The sequence below is a fragment of the Lepidochelys kempii genome, chromosome 15 (genome assembly GCF_965140285.1).
Source record: "Lepidochelys kempii isolate rLepKem1 chromosome 15, rLepKem1.hap1, whole genome shotgun sequence".
In the NCBI taxonomy this organism is placed as follows: Eukaryota; Metazoa; Chordata; order Testudines; family Cheloniidae; genus Lepidochelys; species Lepidochelys kempii.
In genome coordinates this window covers 32,057,801-32,074,033 of record NC_136394.1, presented here as the reverse complement: position 1 = coordinate 32,074,033, position 16,233 = coordinate 32,057,801, and positions in this window count along the sequence as shown.

Here is a 16,233-nt window from a genome sequence, read left to right as displayed (position 1 = left end):
TGCTTTGCCGTTTGACCCAGCGATAGAGCAAACCTAGAAATTGGTGGAACTATTCTTTCCAAATAAAATAATGTTTTCACAAGCAGCTAGCTAAATATCTCAGCACAGCACCACTCCAAAGAAACATGTCCATGAAGAAATGCACGGAGCATGTTTAAACAGCATTGTGTTGTGTCTGCTAGAGTGCACTAAACCCATGTACAAACAGGCTAAATCCGCTTTGAAAAGATCCTCCTGTGGGGAAAGGTTTGCTGGACCTGAACTATCCGTAGAACTTCTGCATGTGGGTAGAACAACCACAAAACAATCCAGGATCCATTTCTGGCATTTAACCCAACCCCCGTCCCCCCAGTGGGCTCAGTCATTGCTGCTGGAATTAAACGATGCTCAGCAAAGGTTGTTTCTTCTCTAGATCGGCAGCAGAAAAGTCAGCCAGGAAACCTGTGGAAATGTTTTAAGTGTTTACAAGCTGTAGCAAGGATGACATTTTTATCTGCTTGCCGTACATCAATGGCTCCGTTCAGATGGCTGGGTGGGGCGGGCAGCAGCAGTCTGTGGGGTGGGGAGGGGAGATGGGGGAACTCCCAAGCATGGAAATATTTTGTGTTTCACGCGTGGCCAGTGTGCAGTGGGCTGTTCCTGGTGTCTGGCTCAATCCTCAGCCCGCTGACATCAATGGGTGGGCCCAGCGCACACAGAGGGACTAGCCAGCTGTCACTCAGTGGGTGCTTTCAGCCGCAGCCCCAGCTGGTGGCACCCCATGGCGGCTTGGGACAGGCAGCCGCAGGGCCTGCACAGAGGCTTCCAGTCGAGTAGGGAGGAGGCCCACGAGCGCCACTGTCGCGGGCTGAAACGCCAGGCAGGCGCTCCTGGCTGAGAGAGCGCCCCCCTTCCGCAGGCTGGGGGCACGGGCAGTGGGGCCCTCACTCCCCATGACGGCTTGGCTGGGTGTGGGGGGGTCACGCCGGAATAAGGCAGAGTGTGGCTTCGAAGTGCACTGGCTATTGTGGAATAAGAGGGAGCTCCTCCCGCCAGGGTCCCCACGTCGACAAGGACTCCGCCAGGCTCGCTCTGTCTGCCACGACCACGCCTGCCGAGGCTGCCTCTGTGCAGTGGGGTCTGACTGGTGTGACTGCGGCCAAGTCACTTCCCTTCTCGGGGCCTCAGTTCAATGTCCGTGTCAGTGAGGCGAGCAGCATCCTCCCTGCACAGCCCTCGCAGGGCTTGGGGGTGAACAAATGCTGCGCAAGGCCGGGAGCTAAAAGAGCCCGACGCTTTTTACCGCTTTGTTTTAGGCTCCTTTGGACACCTTCCGTGAGAGAATGCTTTGGAATGACCATTCTGGAAGACAGCTCAGGGCATGTCCTGCTGCGACTTTTCTAGTGTTTCGAGTGAGTAACGCTCTGGTACCTCCTGGCCCGGTCAAGCGCAATAGTGGAAAAGCCGCAAATATTTGTAAGCTTGAGAACCTATCAGATTAGCTGTGATCAATTTTTGGCCCTAATTATTCTGTAGTAACCTAGCCATAGCTGGAAGAATCCAGCCCCATCCCTCCCCGAGCCGCTGTTAAATACAACGCTGCATTGGCTACCCTGACTCTGTTGGCAAATGAGAATGTTTTCTCCTCAGCGCTGTGTCAGAGAAAGCATCCTTAGCGGAGGCCCCGGAGCTGGGGAAGGGCTGTCAAGCCAGGCAGGGAAGGGAAAGGCCTTTGGTCTTCTTGTGCCTTTGACTGTCTTGCTAAGCTTTCAGATTCAGGCAGCCGGAGCCCCATCCTTCTCAGGGAGCCGCTGCAGCAGGAGAGATGACAGGCGAGGGGCTAATGGGAGAACTAAATGGGAACTGGCTCTGCTCTGCGTTTGGAGCCCTCTGGAGAATCCCTCACACTCTGTGCGCCTGAGAGGCTCCCTGAGCACCAGAGAGAGGCTGGAAGCCAGGGCAGATCACCCAGCGCAGGTGTTACGTGCCCCTTCAAGGGGCAGTGCTGTGCACCGAGGACACAGCATTCTGCCCTAGCAGCAGTGCCCAGGGCTAGCCTCCTCCACAGCGTGCTGCAGTGATCCCTTCCCAGGCGACAAAGGCTGCCTGGCCATGGCTAGGCCTGCCTGGTCCCAACCCTCGAGTTCAGCACAGCTGCAGAAACCATTCTTGGCCAGTGCTGGTACCTGGACATCCAGAAGCTCCAGGCCGGGGACGTGATAAAACAAGGCTACACCTCCTCCCACCATCCAGCCGTTCCTCTAGGAAGGCTTTCCTGCAGCCCACCTGTGCAAGGTCTCTTTTAGCTCAGGTCAAGCCTGAGCTAGCTAGCTGGCATCTACACCCCAGTCTTGGGGAAGAAGATGAGGAGATGCATTTAGCCTCAGTGTATGGAGAGTTTAATAAACACGGAGCTAACGGCTGACCCACGACATCGCTCGCTGCAGGGAACGGTGTCTTGCTGTGATATGCCAGGAGCTTGTTAATTAGCTGTAAGTGATATAATGTGACTGGGCTTTCAACTCGAGCGTGAACGACCTCTTCCCAAGCTAGCCGGGAGCCTGGCATGAGAGCCGCTCCTGGACAAAGCCTGCTGGGAGGCATGCTCTGCAGTTTAATGTCGATAGTCTAACCCCATGGCACGATGCCATTACCCACAAGCCACTCATTGCTGCGGCCATAGTTCCTGTTTTCTGGATGGTAAGGGGGCGATTCTGCCTTCATTTTTAAGCATGAGATTTTCCGATGTCATCGTCTCCATGTTGGCTTTTGTTATTTGGGCAAAGCCTGGCAGGGAACAAGGTTCCCGATTCAAAGAAACCCATTTTCAGAGAGTTCAGGATCTTGTGTTTTTCCTGCAACAGCTGGAGCTAAACCAGGCAGTGTCGGGAACTTCTCCATGGGCTGGCCTCGCTCGTTGGAGGTGCCTGATCTCACAGGCCCAATGTAGCATCCTGACCTCCAGGGTTGGAAGGTGAGGGCCCTAAGAACTGACTTTCTGCTGTTCTGCCATGAAATGCACTTGTGTGTTTCGCCCAGCCCTGGGTACCGCTTCAGCCCCACAGCAAGGCTGCCCAGCAGGGGACCTGTGTGGGCACAGGGCCCGTGCAGGGAGTCGGCACCCTTGTGCTCTGAGAGGGGTAAGAAGCCATTGCAGGAGGTGGGGGTGCTGGGAGGCTGGGTGCAGGGCAGAGGAGAGCCCACGGCACAGGCAACCTCAGGTCTGGCATTTCCTAACTTTTGGGTGCGTGAGTTTGCCCCCTTAATAGTGTCACTTTAGTGAGGTTTGCGTGTGTGTTCTCTGTGTGACCTCTCTACCTATATATAGCTCGGGGGGAGCTATGTTCTGTCCATAAATAAGCCTGCAGTTCCATATGGCTGCTCTGCTGGCAGCTGATGGGCGGCTAGTGCCAGTTGTTGGGTACAGCAGCCAGGCCAACGACTCCTCCTTGTTTGACTATCGTTCCCTGGATTTATGCCTGGAGCTGCACATGGCAGTGTGTCTTCTCCGCACCTGTTACTGATTGTCAGTTTTTATGACCTTGAATGATGCTCATTTTGCAGTGACAGGAAAAAGCCTGAGTGAAACCCAGGCCTGGGGTCCACACTGCCATGACTACTGCCGTCAGAGAGTTACGTGCATGGGGGAAAGTCCTGGTCACGTGCCAGAGGTACCTGAGAGCACGGCTGAGGTATCTGTGCATGTGTACATACACACTCTTTGCGTGCTCAGTTACTTGCGATCTGGGTGCAGCTGAAGGTGCAAGTGAGCTTCAGCTTTATGAAAAGTTGGGCCCTGCTGACTCACCCCAAAAGAAGATGCAAGAGGAGGCATCTCCTACACATGACGGCACAGCACATCCAGGAGGCTTCAGGGCCATCTTGATTGCTTCTGCAGAGGCCCTGGACCACGTTCTTTCAAACCTCAGTACACCTAGGTCCTGTGTGTCTTTTCCTGCCATTCCTCCTCCTCTCTCAGCATGGTACTTTCAGAAAACCCCAGACAAACTGGCACACACGGGAACTCAGAAATACCAACAGATACACAAGGGACATTATCTGTGCCCCAGGGACATTACGCTGCGGGAGGGTTGAATGCTTATGCTTTCCAAATGGCTTAGCCCAGAAATCCACTCTCTAAAATAAAACCTGGCATGAAAATTAGAAGTACAGTTTCACAGCTAGAGGCCACCAGTGGATGAACAGCAGTTTCCACAGACAAAACCGGCACGTGGGGGGATGAAGATTAGACAAACTTTTCCAACTCTGGATGCCAACAGTTGCTGAGTAAAATTTCCCCACAAAACGGAAGGATGCTGAGGTCCCAGTGGCCGGCTCTGCTGCTACCTGCAAAGGCAAGTAAAGCTGGGGCAGAGCCCACGCAGGAGTGAATCCGTGCCCCTGGCCAGTCACAGTCCCAAACACCGAGCTAGACACCCTGCTGATTTCCAGCTGGCGTTCCCAGACAGGTCCATCACCTGGCCAACATCCCCTCACTGCAACAAGGACGTTGAGCAGTGCTTTCTGTATAGGGATAACTAAGAGGGACACTGATTTAAACACAACGAAAGGGCACTCGCAGGCTCCATTCCTACTGCAGAGATTTCCTATTCCTCACACCTCATGCAGTGGTGTGTGGCTGACACAATGCTGGGCTGGGATGCACCATCTGACTGCGGGAGAAGGCAGCCCTCTTTGAGACAAAGCACAGCACAGTCCAGTGCAGAGGCCAGGAGACCTCCTGGCTTCTCTTCCTGGCCCAGCTGTGTGACCGTGGGCAAGTCTCTATGCCTGTGTCTTCTCCCCTCCTGTGGGTCTGACTTGGTTAGACTGTAAACACTTTGGGGCAGGGACTGTACCTTGCTCTGTGTCCATGCAGCATCCAGCACAAGGGTGGCAGGGTCTTTTGCAGACGATACCCTGTTGACTTTCACCATCCACTGGGAACCTCCCGGAGGGAGCAGCAAGGTTTGAGCCAGAAGGAAATACTTGTAGGAAGTTATTTGTTTTGTGAAAGCTACTGGAGAAAAAACAGAACAACAAAGGCAGGGAGCTGTACCCAGTGGGTTCCTGTGGTTAATTTAGCAGGTGCAGTAGGGAAAAGCCTCTTGACAGAGTGACTAGTGTACTGTACTCGTTACAAGTAAAAGGCCTCAGAATGATCATGCTGTAGGAAAGAGCCAGTTCATTCATGGACTAGCCAGGGTAATTACTACATGCAGCAGAAATGCTGTCCACTGGCCATGCTTCCCACAGGCTGCTGTGTGGCCAGATTTACAAGCTAAGTAGGTTCAGTGCTGGTCAGGACTCGGCTGGAAAACTTACAAGGAAAACCCACATGTTGCAGGAAGTAATAGTTGGCCACTTGCTCCATGGCACTGAGACTCTTCCCTCTGAGTCATCACTGAACCAATACCTCAGACTGGTGCTGGGAGCCCTGCCTTGTTGGAGGTGGGACATAAAACCTATGTCCTGAGCATGTGTGGTTGCTAAAAATCCTAGCGCACTTCCTGAAAGTTGGGTTGGGATCCTGGCACCTCAGTCACATTCCCTTGGTTTGTTTACATTCTGCATCCCTTAAATTCACCCTGCAGCTGCAGGTGGAGAGGTTTACTTTTAGCTTTGGTCTAGAATTCTTGCAAACTACTACCTTGCACCATGAAACAGCTGCTGTGTCTCACCACAAAGGTGGATACATTTTGGTGATGCAGTGATTGTTATCCCAGAGGAATACAAACACAGAAGGAAAATGCTTGAAGTGAGCTGTCAGAAAACCCAGGGCATGGCTTGGCTGGACAAAGGGATCAAAGGGACAACGATGAACCTCTCTGTAGTGGATTAGAAGATTAGTTCATCTTGTGAGTATGACCAAAGTTAGGGTGGGGCTCTGCTCTTCAGGTAATTGGACAGGTGTCTGCCCAGTGGCACGTGGAGGGCGTGAGGGTGGGCGTGGTAGGGTGCTGGGGTGGCATTAGCACCGAGAGCACCATGACCAGCGAGAGCCAGGACAGGGTGCTGAGTACGTTAAACACTTTACACACTGTAGCAGCTAGCTAAGGGGTCAGCTGAACGTGTGAGATCTCAGGAAAACCTGCCCAGTAAAGCAAACTGCCGCTTGCAAGAAATATCCAGCGACTTCCCAGCTTATGAAGGGGGAAGATAAAATAAGACCAATAAACCACTTGTGAACGTTAGAGTTGGGGGATGGGGGCGAGCCAGAGAACCAGTCCCATCTGCTCATCATACTGCAGAGTCTGTGCGATTTCTGTAAAACTTCTCCCCTGCCATTTCTTCCTTCTTTGATGGAGTGGCGGGGAACCGCCCAGCACACATAGGGGAAACAAAGCCTTTATTTTCCGGTGAAAGGAGAAAAGTTTAGAGCTTTATAATTAAATGCCTGATGGAGGGCACCTGCCGGGTTGTTGGTCCTGCTGCCCGTTGCTGCCAGTGATGTATTACAATAACACATCACTGGGGCAATGGCACTTGGCTGAAGGATGACTGTAATAGATCACCAGAGCAGCATCGCTTATGGTATCCATCAAGCAGAGCAGCGGCTTGCAGCAGAGGTGCCTGGTGCAGCAGGGGCGTTGCAGCCGGAGGAGAACGGCTCGGCGTGGGCTGTATGAGGTGGGTGGCTGGCTATTGGGCTACGGGACTCTCACTGCCTGCAAGATGCCAGCACAGGGAGCCATATTCTAACGGATTGTAACCTGCTGCCTTGCTGATCTGTTCCATACCGCGCACCCCTTCCAGCTGTCAAAGCTGTTTAGTCCATGGCGACACCTGCTGTTTTCTGACCATTGAGCCTGCGTTCCGACTTCTGGGGGCAGCTCTGGGAAAGATTTTGGCTCTTGCCCGGCATGGGGTTAGACGTGCAGCGCTCTCGGTTGCACCAGGCCGTGAGACGCGCTGGACCGTGATCTAATACTTTGTCCTCAGTTGTTGGGGGAGTTTTTGCAGAGCCCAGGGCAGCGAGGGCATGGCGTGGGCATTGCGAGATCGGGGAAATGGGGCTGCAGCTGGGCCCTGTGTTTCCTGAGCAGGCTGTTCAGGTGGCACACTCCATGTTAGGCTTTGGGGGGGCCTGTGCAAAGTCACTTGCAGGGGTCTGGTCAGCCCCCTCCTACCTATGCCCGCGTCTCGTGGGCATGCCCTCTTGGTCTGACGCTCTAGAAGGAAGGAGCTCTGTGCTGCCAACTACTGGTGAGCCAGAGAAAGGCAGAATGTGCCAGACCTCGTTTGCATGTTCCATACCCACCATGCCAGTGGGCATAAGCCAGACAGAGGGGCAAGGCAAAGAGGCTTGTGGCAAGGACTCTGCTCATGGGTCCTACATGCCACTGATCTCCCTCCACTGGCAGAGGGCAGGGATGCTGGTGATCCCCCTGCCCAGCGCTGCCGGTGCTGTAATCACTCGGGCTGGGTTAGATGACGGAAGCTCTGGGCTGGACCTGCAGCGACGCAGAGGCAACAAGGCACCAGCAGGGCCAGGCAGTGCAGCCCCCGGCCTAGACCAGGCTACACTTCCCCAAGGAGCTGGAGACGGACATGCCCGAGTGCACTCCGGGACTTCGCTCCCTAATCACTCACAACAAACCAAGGAGCAAGGTGGCTGCCGGGAACCCAATACAGACTCTCCAGGTGGATGAGACTTGTCCTGTCTTCCTGGAGAATCTTAAGGATCTGGTGGTTACAGGCTGCGGGCACAATTTCTGCTGTGCCTCCATCAACCGGTGCTGGGACCGATTGGGTACAAACTTCTCTTGCCCTCAGCACACAAGGACCCTTCCCCAGAGAAACTTCGGGCCCAGGAAACCCGTGGGAATGTAGCAGAAGTGGCCATACAGCCGTGTTTACAATCAGAAAAAGAGCCCAAAGCAGGAGAAAGTGTGAGAAACACAAGGAGCCTTTACACCTCTTCTGAGCAACGGAGCAGAGCGGCCCCCTTCTGCAGGGTGTGTGATGAGCATGTAGCTCACACAGCGGTTCCCACAGCAGAGGCTGCCCGGGAGGCCACGGAACCAATTCACAGCCATTTGGAGGTGCTGAGGAAAGGGGAAGATTTATATGCAGAGGGGAAAAGAAAAGCGTGTGAATTCCTGCAGGGCCTCAGCCAGCCCGGTGCCAGAAGTGGAAGTTCGGATGGTGGGAAGGATTTCTCCAGAGCTGCAAAAGAGACGTAGGGATTTCGCCTAGAAGCTATTTGCTCTAAAAAGAAATGTAGAGGAGCTGGAGAAAGAAACAGAAGAATCTCTGGGATCACACCGAAAGGAGAGTGAGACTCTGGATCAAGATCTGGCTCACCTCCAACTCATCCTGTCTGCCGACTGGAAAAGCATGCAACGAGGAAGCACAGAGCAGGTGCTGCCTGGCACTCATTGCTGTGCGCTGGGGTGTGCGGGCCTGTCCTCGGGGAGACATTACTCGGAGGTGCGGGTGGAGGGGGGCACCAGTGTGAGTCAGTACCGGGACCTCCCCACCCCTGGGCTGGATCCCCAGGAGGCTTTGGGCTTCTCTGGACTATGGAGGGGGGAAGTGATGGGCTGAAGTGACATTTGTTCATCGACCATTCGTGCTGGCAGTGAAGGGCTAGTGCCAGAGACCTGGGGGGAGGGAGGTGCCCTTAGCATTTGGCGTAAGATGCTGTTGATTTGCTGTGGTTTCCCACATCAATGCTGCGTCCCCTTTTCCCCTAATAAAGTTTTCCTTGTTTCACACACAGACTCAGCACTTGTGAGAGGGGGACGTATTGCCTGGGAAGGGGGCCCCGGGAAGGAATTGAATTGAATGTTCTCAGCCTTCTGGGAGGCAGCTCAAGCCAGAGTGCTCATGAATGTTACGGGGAGCTCCCTAGATATTTGAGTCCAGCCCTTTTTGCTGCTGACAACACCTGGCAGAAGGTCACACATACACCCCTCCTACTGTGCTGGGCTCTGAACCCCCAGTGTGAACCAGAAAGGTCGGAGCAGTGAATGAGTGAGAGCAGGTGGGGGTTGGCCCTTTGACACTCAGCCAGCGTTAGGGGTGGGGGGCTGCTGGCAGATGGAACATGCTGCAGGGCCACACACTCCCATGAAATCCACCCCCCCACCCGACAATATTTGTTGCAGGAAGAATTCATTGTTATGAACATAATTCAATTAAATTGAAAACATCTCAATTTTTGGAAAAAAAATCCCAATGGCTGGAAGCAATCCCTTGGTGTCTCACTGTTTTTTTCTTTCCATTGGGGAAAAGAAGTGACAGCCAGAAGGCCCCCCACATATTTGAAATATTTTTTTTTCTACAAAATAAAACAAATTCCTTTTGTTTTCAAAAAATTCATTTTGAAATTTTGTGTGTGAAAAATGAAAAAAAAAGCACAAAACTTTTATAGTGAAATAAAACACTGTTGGTTTGTTTGTTTCCACAAAACATTTCAAACCACTGACCAGTTTTCCCCAGCACTGCCCGCAGGACCGAGTCTATGTGTTAAAGGAGGCGGGAAAGCACAAGCTGGGCGTGTGCTTGCCAGAGGCGGACTGGCAGAGCAGTGGTGTGGGGCCCAGGGCTGGGAACTTTGGGTAGCAGCGGGACGGAGAAGGCTGCAGGTTGGGAATGAGGGGGCATCATCAAAGCTGTTTGTGTGGGAGGGGCAGGGGGCTGCAGCCCTGGTCCAGCTGATCTGTGTGAGCAGAGCCCGGGACCGGAAGAGCAAGGGCTGCGGCAGGCCAGGATTGAGGTGAATGGCTGGCGCAGATCCTGCTCGCATGCGATTAGCCGTTCCTCACACTGAGCTCTAGAGTTTCAGCAGCGTCTGGAGGAGAACGAAGAAGGCCCCTGCCGTGTAACATATGGTGAGATGGGCCCATCTCCCTAGGACCTGGCCGCACTGCTCTTGGCATACTTCCTATGCAGACCTGGGACCTAGAGTAAAGCCCCTGGGGAATGGCCAGCTGCGGCTTTCCAGGGTGCACCAAGCACCAGAGACCTGTGCCCAGCAGCCAGCTCTGTCCCAGGCCATTCACCTCATAAATCCAGCTGCTGGGCTGAGCTCTGAACTCTGCAGACTAATCCCCTGGGAGCTGCCCTGCTTCCTGCTATTTGTTCATGGGCCTGGCTGGCCTTGCGGGGGTCCACTTGGGTCGGGAGAGGCTGAGTGGGGACAGGACGTGGAGCAGGGCTGGGATGGGGCAGACAGTCCCAGCATTGTTTTTATTTGGGAATCAGTTTCCTAACTGAGACTCAGGCTGGGATTTCACAGTTCAGCCCAGGAAGGCAGGCGCATGGGGTGAGCCAGCCACTCCTGCCGCAGTCCCAGCCAGTCTGGGGAGCCAGGGTCTCTCCCTTCTCCCCCAGTCCTCATGGGAGCCTTAAATAAAGTTTCCTTCCAAGCGAAGTGCATTGTAACCCGGTGAAGATAAGAGTACACAGCGCATTCTGCCCTGACGATGCATATTGCAGTTGGTTGCCCTTAGTTTTCAAGCTGAAAGGCTGGGAGAAAAGGGACCTTGTGAAGCTGCAGCCGTCTACCCCGTGAATAGAAGTTGCTGTTTCTGTAACACGAGTTGTTCACACACATGCAGTAATGTCCTGTTTGGGGCTTATGTAATGTAATGGAGGGGCTCCAGCAAGGGCCGGACCCCCGAGAGAGGCTCTCGCACAGTCTAAAGCCTGGCAAAATGAGCTGGACTTTTCCAGGCCCTGCTGAGATGTTTATTTATAACTCCCACCGTCTGGCAGAAACCTTGCCAATCAAAACACTCTGTGAGTTTTCCAACTGGTAGGAGCACTCCTTTCAAAGAGGGCTGGGGGGCCCAGGATATATGATAGCAGTTAAACTGTAAAATTAGTTTCAGAACAGTGGGTTGCCTCTTTCCCATGATGCTTAGCAGGCTTGGGCTGCAGAGACATTAACCCCACACCAGCCACTCTTGGACCTGTTGCGCTGGAAAGGGTGAGCTGGTGGGTACAAAGGGCTTCACTTTAGTTTCCAGCGTGTATGCGCTGTGGCTGAGTGGACAAAAGTGGAGTGGACTCACGCTAGAGTCTTCAGTAAACACAAAGTCCCATTTCCCTCCCCCTCTTCCCCCCGTTCAGTTCTGTTCACAGAAACTGCAAGGACCTGTGTATTGTTGGCTTGAGTTTATCTGCCTAACATCTCAGGGCTCAATTTTCAAGTGTGGGCCCCTGCAATAAGGGTGTGGTAGGGACTCGGGGATGCATTCTGGAGCCGACGCCACAACCCCCTGGGAGGTGCACCTGTGTGAAAACTGGATCTCTGTTACTTCCTTACAAACGTTCGGGTAGTCAGTAAGTGAAGCTTCAAACCCCTCTGTGGAAAGGAGACACGAGCTTTACACTGCTTTTACTCGGTTTCAGATAATGGAGACCACAGGATACACACAGTGGTATTTCTTGTCCCATTTCACAGTGGGCTGCTCCTTAGCCAGGCAGAAGCAGGTGTTAACGGAGATATGAAATTGCACAGAAATGATCATTAAGTTTAGCTCCCTTTCTATTTGTCTCAATGCATGTACAGTGTTAATAAAGTACAACAGAAAGCACCAGATCCATAACCTCTTAAATCCAGGACTTTCTGAGCTGCTGTTCCCTAGTAATGATACTCATCAAACATTGTTTATTTTGAATAGAATATTACGGGAATGTCTTTACCTTAAAGTCTTTCAAACCCACGGAACATGTCAGAGAAAGTAAATTTATTAACTAACTGCAGCAGTAGAGAATGTGGGGCCAGTCCCTTAACTTGTTGCTTACTGATATCAATGCGACTATCTGAGTAAGGGATTTGCAAGACTGGGCCCATCATCTCTGCACATGGTTTGCTTGTGTTTTAAGGGTCGTAGAACACAACATCCCTGGGCTAAAGATGCACTAGGTTGGCGTCTGAGCCAGCAGCTCATAGGCTGACCTCAGTGGGGCATCTGGCCTGCAGCATCTGGCCTTTTGTTTGGAAAACCCCAATGACTGCTGAACAAAAAGTATGTTTCTATTAGTATTGTTTGGGGTTTCATAGTAAAGATTTATTTCATTTGGTTTGTTTCCAAATTACTTTTATTATATTATTTCTAAATTATTTCTAAATATACTAATAAACTTCATTCTTCTTTTGTTTTTAATACACATGCACGTCCAGCTTTTCTTTCCGTGTCTCTGGGGTAGATGCAAAAAGCTGTCTAGCAGTTACTCCACGCAGCTTGTCACTGGGACAGGTTGTATCGGTAAGCTCAGGAGGATCATGGAGATGATGGCAAATGCCATTTCCATGGTTAAGTGTTTATTATTTTGGCAGCCACTAAATAAGCATAAAAAACAGAGCGTGCAAAATCAGTATGTCTGAGGCAAGAACCTTGGGAGTCACCCCTGCCGAAAGCACCCGCTGCAGATAGAAAACACATTTCTGCATGGGATCTGCCAAGGGAAAGAAAAGGATCTGATTTGGAATGAGCCGAGACGGCCACAAGCCTCAGCATGGCATTGAGGTTTGAAGAATTCAAGAGACTTCGTTTCAAGTTTGGTTGCGAAACTAATGTTCTCTTTGTTTTCTGCTAAATGCTAATGAATCACTAGAAACTTGGAACCATTTTAAGGATGAATAAATGGCACCTTCTAAGCTTCATGTTTATCTACTATTCTGCTACCAGAGCGATTTCACAGCAGAGCTATCAATGAATTTAATTTACATAATGGTTTATCATATACTTCAATATTTCAAACACACTTCATTAGGCTCCACCATCATCAGTTACACACTCTCGTATCGTTCTCGTAAACTTTACTGCAAAATGCAGCATCTCTACTTATCAATAATAGCTTCAAAAACTGAAACCACTACGGGTTGTGTTCAAATATCCCTGACTTGCCCAGAACCACTTTGCCACTGATGCTGAGGGGCTACAAAAGCCCATGACCAGAGTCAGGGTGTAGCTCGCAGGCAGGCATGGAGCCATGAAGTGCTGGCTAACACGCTAACTAGAGGTTTCAGTCTAGCAGCCGTGTGAGTCGGTATCCGCAAAAAGAACAGGAGGACTTGTGGCACCTTAGAGACTAACCACTTTATTTGAGCATAAGCTTTCGTGGGCTACAGCCCACTTCATCGGATGCATAGAATGGAACAGATACTAAGAAGATATATAGATATATATACATACATAGAATGGAACAGATAGTAAGAAGATATATAGATATATATACATACAGAGAACATGAAAAGGTGGAAGTAGCCATACCAACTGTAAGAGGCTAATTAATTAAGATGAGCTATTATCAGCAGGAGAAAAAAACTTTTGTAGTGATAGTCAAGATGGCCGATTTAGACAGTTTGACAAGAAGGTGTGAGGATACTTAACATGGGGAAATAGATTCAGTATGTGAAATGACCCAGCCACGCCCAGTCTCTCTTCAAACCCAAGTTAATGGGATCTAGTTTGCATATTAATACAAGCTCAGCAGTTTCTCTTTGGAGTCTGTTTTTGAAGCTTTTCTGTTGCAAAATTGCCACCTTTAAGTCTGTTACTGAGTGGCCAGAGAGGCTGAAGTGTTCTCCTACTGGTTTTTGAATGTTATGATTCCTGATGTCAGATTTGTGTCCCTTTATTCTTTTGCGTAGAGATTGTCCGGTTTGGCCAATGTACATGGCAGAGGGGCATTGCTGGCACATGATGGCATATATCACATTGGTGGATGTGCAGGTGAACGAGACCCTGATGGTGTGGCTAATGTGATTAGGTCCTATGATGGTGTCACTTGAATAAATATGTGGACACAGTTGGCATCGGGCTTTGTTGCAAGGATAGGTTCCTGGGTTAGTGTTTTTGTTGTGTGGTGTGTGGTTGCTGGAGAGTATTTGCTCCAGGTTGGGGGGCTGTCTGTAAGCAAGGACTGGCCTGTCTCCCAAGATCTGTGAGAGTGATGGGTCGTCCCTCAGGATAGGTTGTGGATCCTTGTTGATGCGCTGGAGAGGTTTTAGTTGGGGGCTGAAGGTGACAACTAGTCGCGTTCTGTTATTTTCTTTGTTGAGCCTGTCCTGTAGGTAACTTCTGGGTACTCTTCTGGCTCTGTTAATCTGTTTCTTCACTTCAGCAGGTGGGCATTGTAGTTTTAACAATGCTTGATAGAGATCTTGTAGGTGTTTGTCTCTGTCTGAGGGATTGGAGCAAATGCGGTTGTATCTTAGAGATTGGCTGTATACAACAGATCGTGTGGTGTGTCCTGGATGGAAGCTGGAGGCATGTAGGTAGGAATAGCGGTCAGTAGGTTTCCGGTATAGGGTGGTGTTTATGTGACCATCGCTTATTAGCACAGGAGTGTCCAGCAAATGGACTGCTTGTGTGGATTGGTCTAGACTGAGGTTGATGGTGGGATGGAAACTAACTAGAGCCACACATAAGCAAATGACTCTGGTTTGGGGTGTGTGGAGTTCCGTGAGGTTGGGATTTTCGGGTGTGGGGTGGCTGGGCGCAGGAACTGGCTGCCTCTTTGTTTGTGTTTATCAGAGGAGACTCCTTCCCCCTTTCATTTGCCTGTTTTAGTCTTGGGGATGAGTCCTCTGAGCAAAGCAAAGACAGATATAACATTGAAACAGTTTTTAGGGGTAGAACAAGCAGTGGTGGACATTTGGTGACATTTGAGCCACATTCAAGAGGGCTCAGGGACTCACTGAATTTTGTTAGATCTGTAAAGATCTTTTCTTTCCTATCTGTCTCATTTCTTTTTCACTCTCTGTCCAAACTCTCTTCATCCTGCTGATTTGGGTCAACAGGTGGACATGTGCCTCAGCAACTGGAATGTACCCTTTGCCCTTCACCTCTTTCCCCAGCCCGGGATAACAGGAAAAGGTGGTTCCCTTTCCCCAAAACTGGGAGAAAGGAACTGTTCCCCGCAGTGTTTTTCCCTGTAGAAAAGTCGTTTTTGTTGCGTTTCCCAGGAGCTGGTGGGATCCCAGCTTTCGCAGCCCTGTTAGCGCAGTAAGTGCCTGGTGCAGAGCGGTACTAGTGCTGGGAGAAGAGCCTGGCAAAGGAACATGGAGTGCACTGAAAACCCTGCCCCAATTATCCAGCTGAGACTGTACCTCCATCTACAGGGCACAAGTCCTGACGTAGATTCTGTGGGGACAAGTTGAACTGACGTCAGGCCGTCCCCTTATTACAGTGCCAGCTTTTCAGGGGCAGATCAGCAGTGGGGTCTGGAAGTGCAGTCAAAGCTGCAGAGAGTATCAGAGGAGTCCCTGCATAGCTCTGGTGTGCTGTCTCATTGGTTTAGCACCAGCCTCCCCCACCACAAACCTCACTCCATCCTATTTCATATGACACAGAATACCTCTCCCTGATTTCAGCCGAGGGAGATTAACATGCCACAAAATAGCCAGCTCTTAAAACAGGCATTTACCTGTACTGATCCTATTGTTTTACTTAATTTCTTATCTATTTTATCTCCTAATGGGGGTAGGTGTCAGAAGGTGGGGAGCCCGCTCTCCTGGAATAGACTCATAGACTTTAAGGTCAGAAGGGACCATCATGATCATCTAGTCTGACCTCCTGCAAAACGCAGGCCACAGAATCTCACCCACCCACTCCTGTAACAAACCCCTGACCTATGTCTGAGCTATTGAAGTCCCCAGATAGAGATAAATCGGTATCTTAAATAAAGGATTTTTGGAAGGGACAGCACTCAGTCCAGACACCCCTAGGTAGATTATTAATTATTATTATTTTCAAAATGAAGGCATTTTTTCAGCAGTCAGAACAGAGCAGTTTGGCTATCAAAGCCCATCTTTCTCCATTAAAATCACAGATTTTCAACTAGGGTAAATTTCTGTTTTTTCCAGTGGGCTGCATTTCACCATATTTACTGTGAAAAGCCATGCTAGCTGGGCAAAATGGGCAAACTAACTGTGGGTGAAAGGTTCCAAGAGAAAATGGGTAGTTTTGCAGAATTCTTTCTCCATTTACGAGCAGGCTGTAGACTGTATTAAAGACTCAACTCTGCTCTGATAAGAATCTCTGAGGATGTTCATGTTTGCATTGTTTTTGGCAAGAAGCTCATCCAAATGACCTATATTTATTACATAAAATTAATTTTTTTTGGCATACACACTATTTTTCATGGATTTTGGCTTCTTACCAACACAAACACAGTGATCTTGAGCAAAGCCATGCATTTGAAAGTCTTTATTTAGAGAATTTTCAGAGGAATCTGGGGTCATGAATTTATCTGCGCATTCACTCTTGCTGCATATAGCGAAGTGTTGGA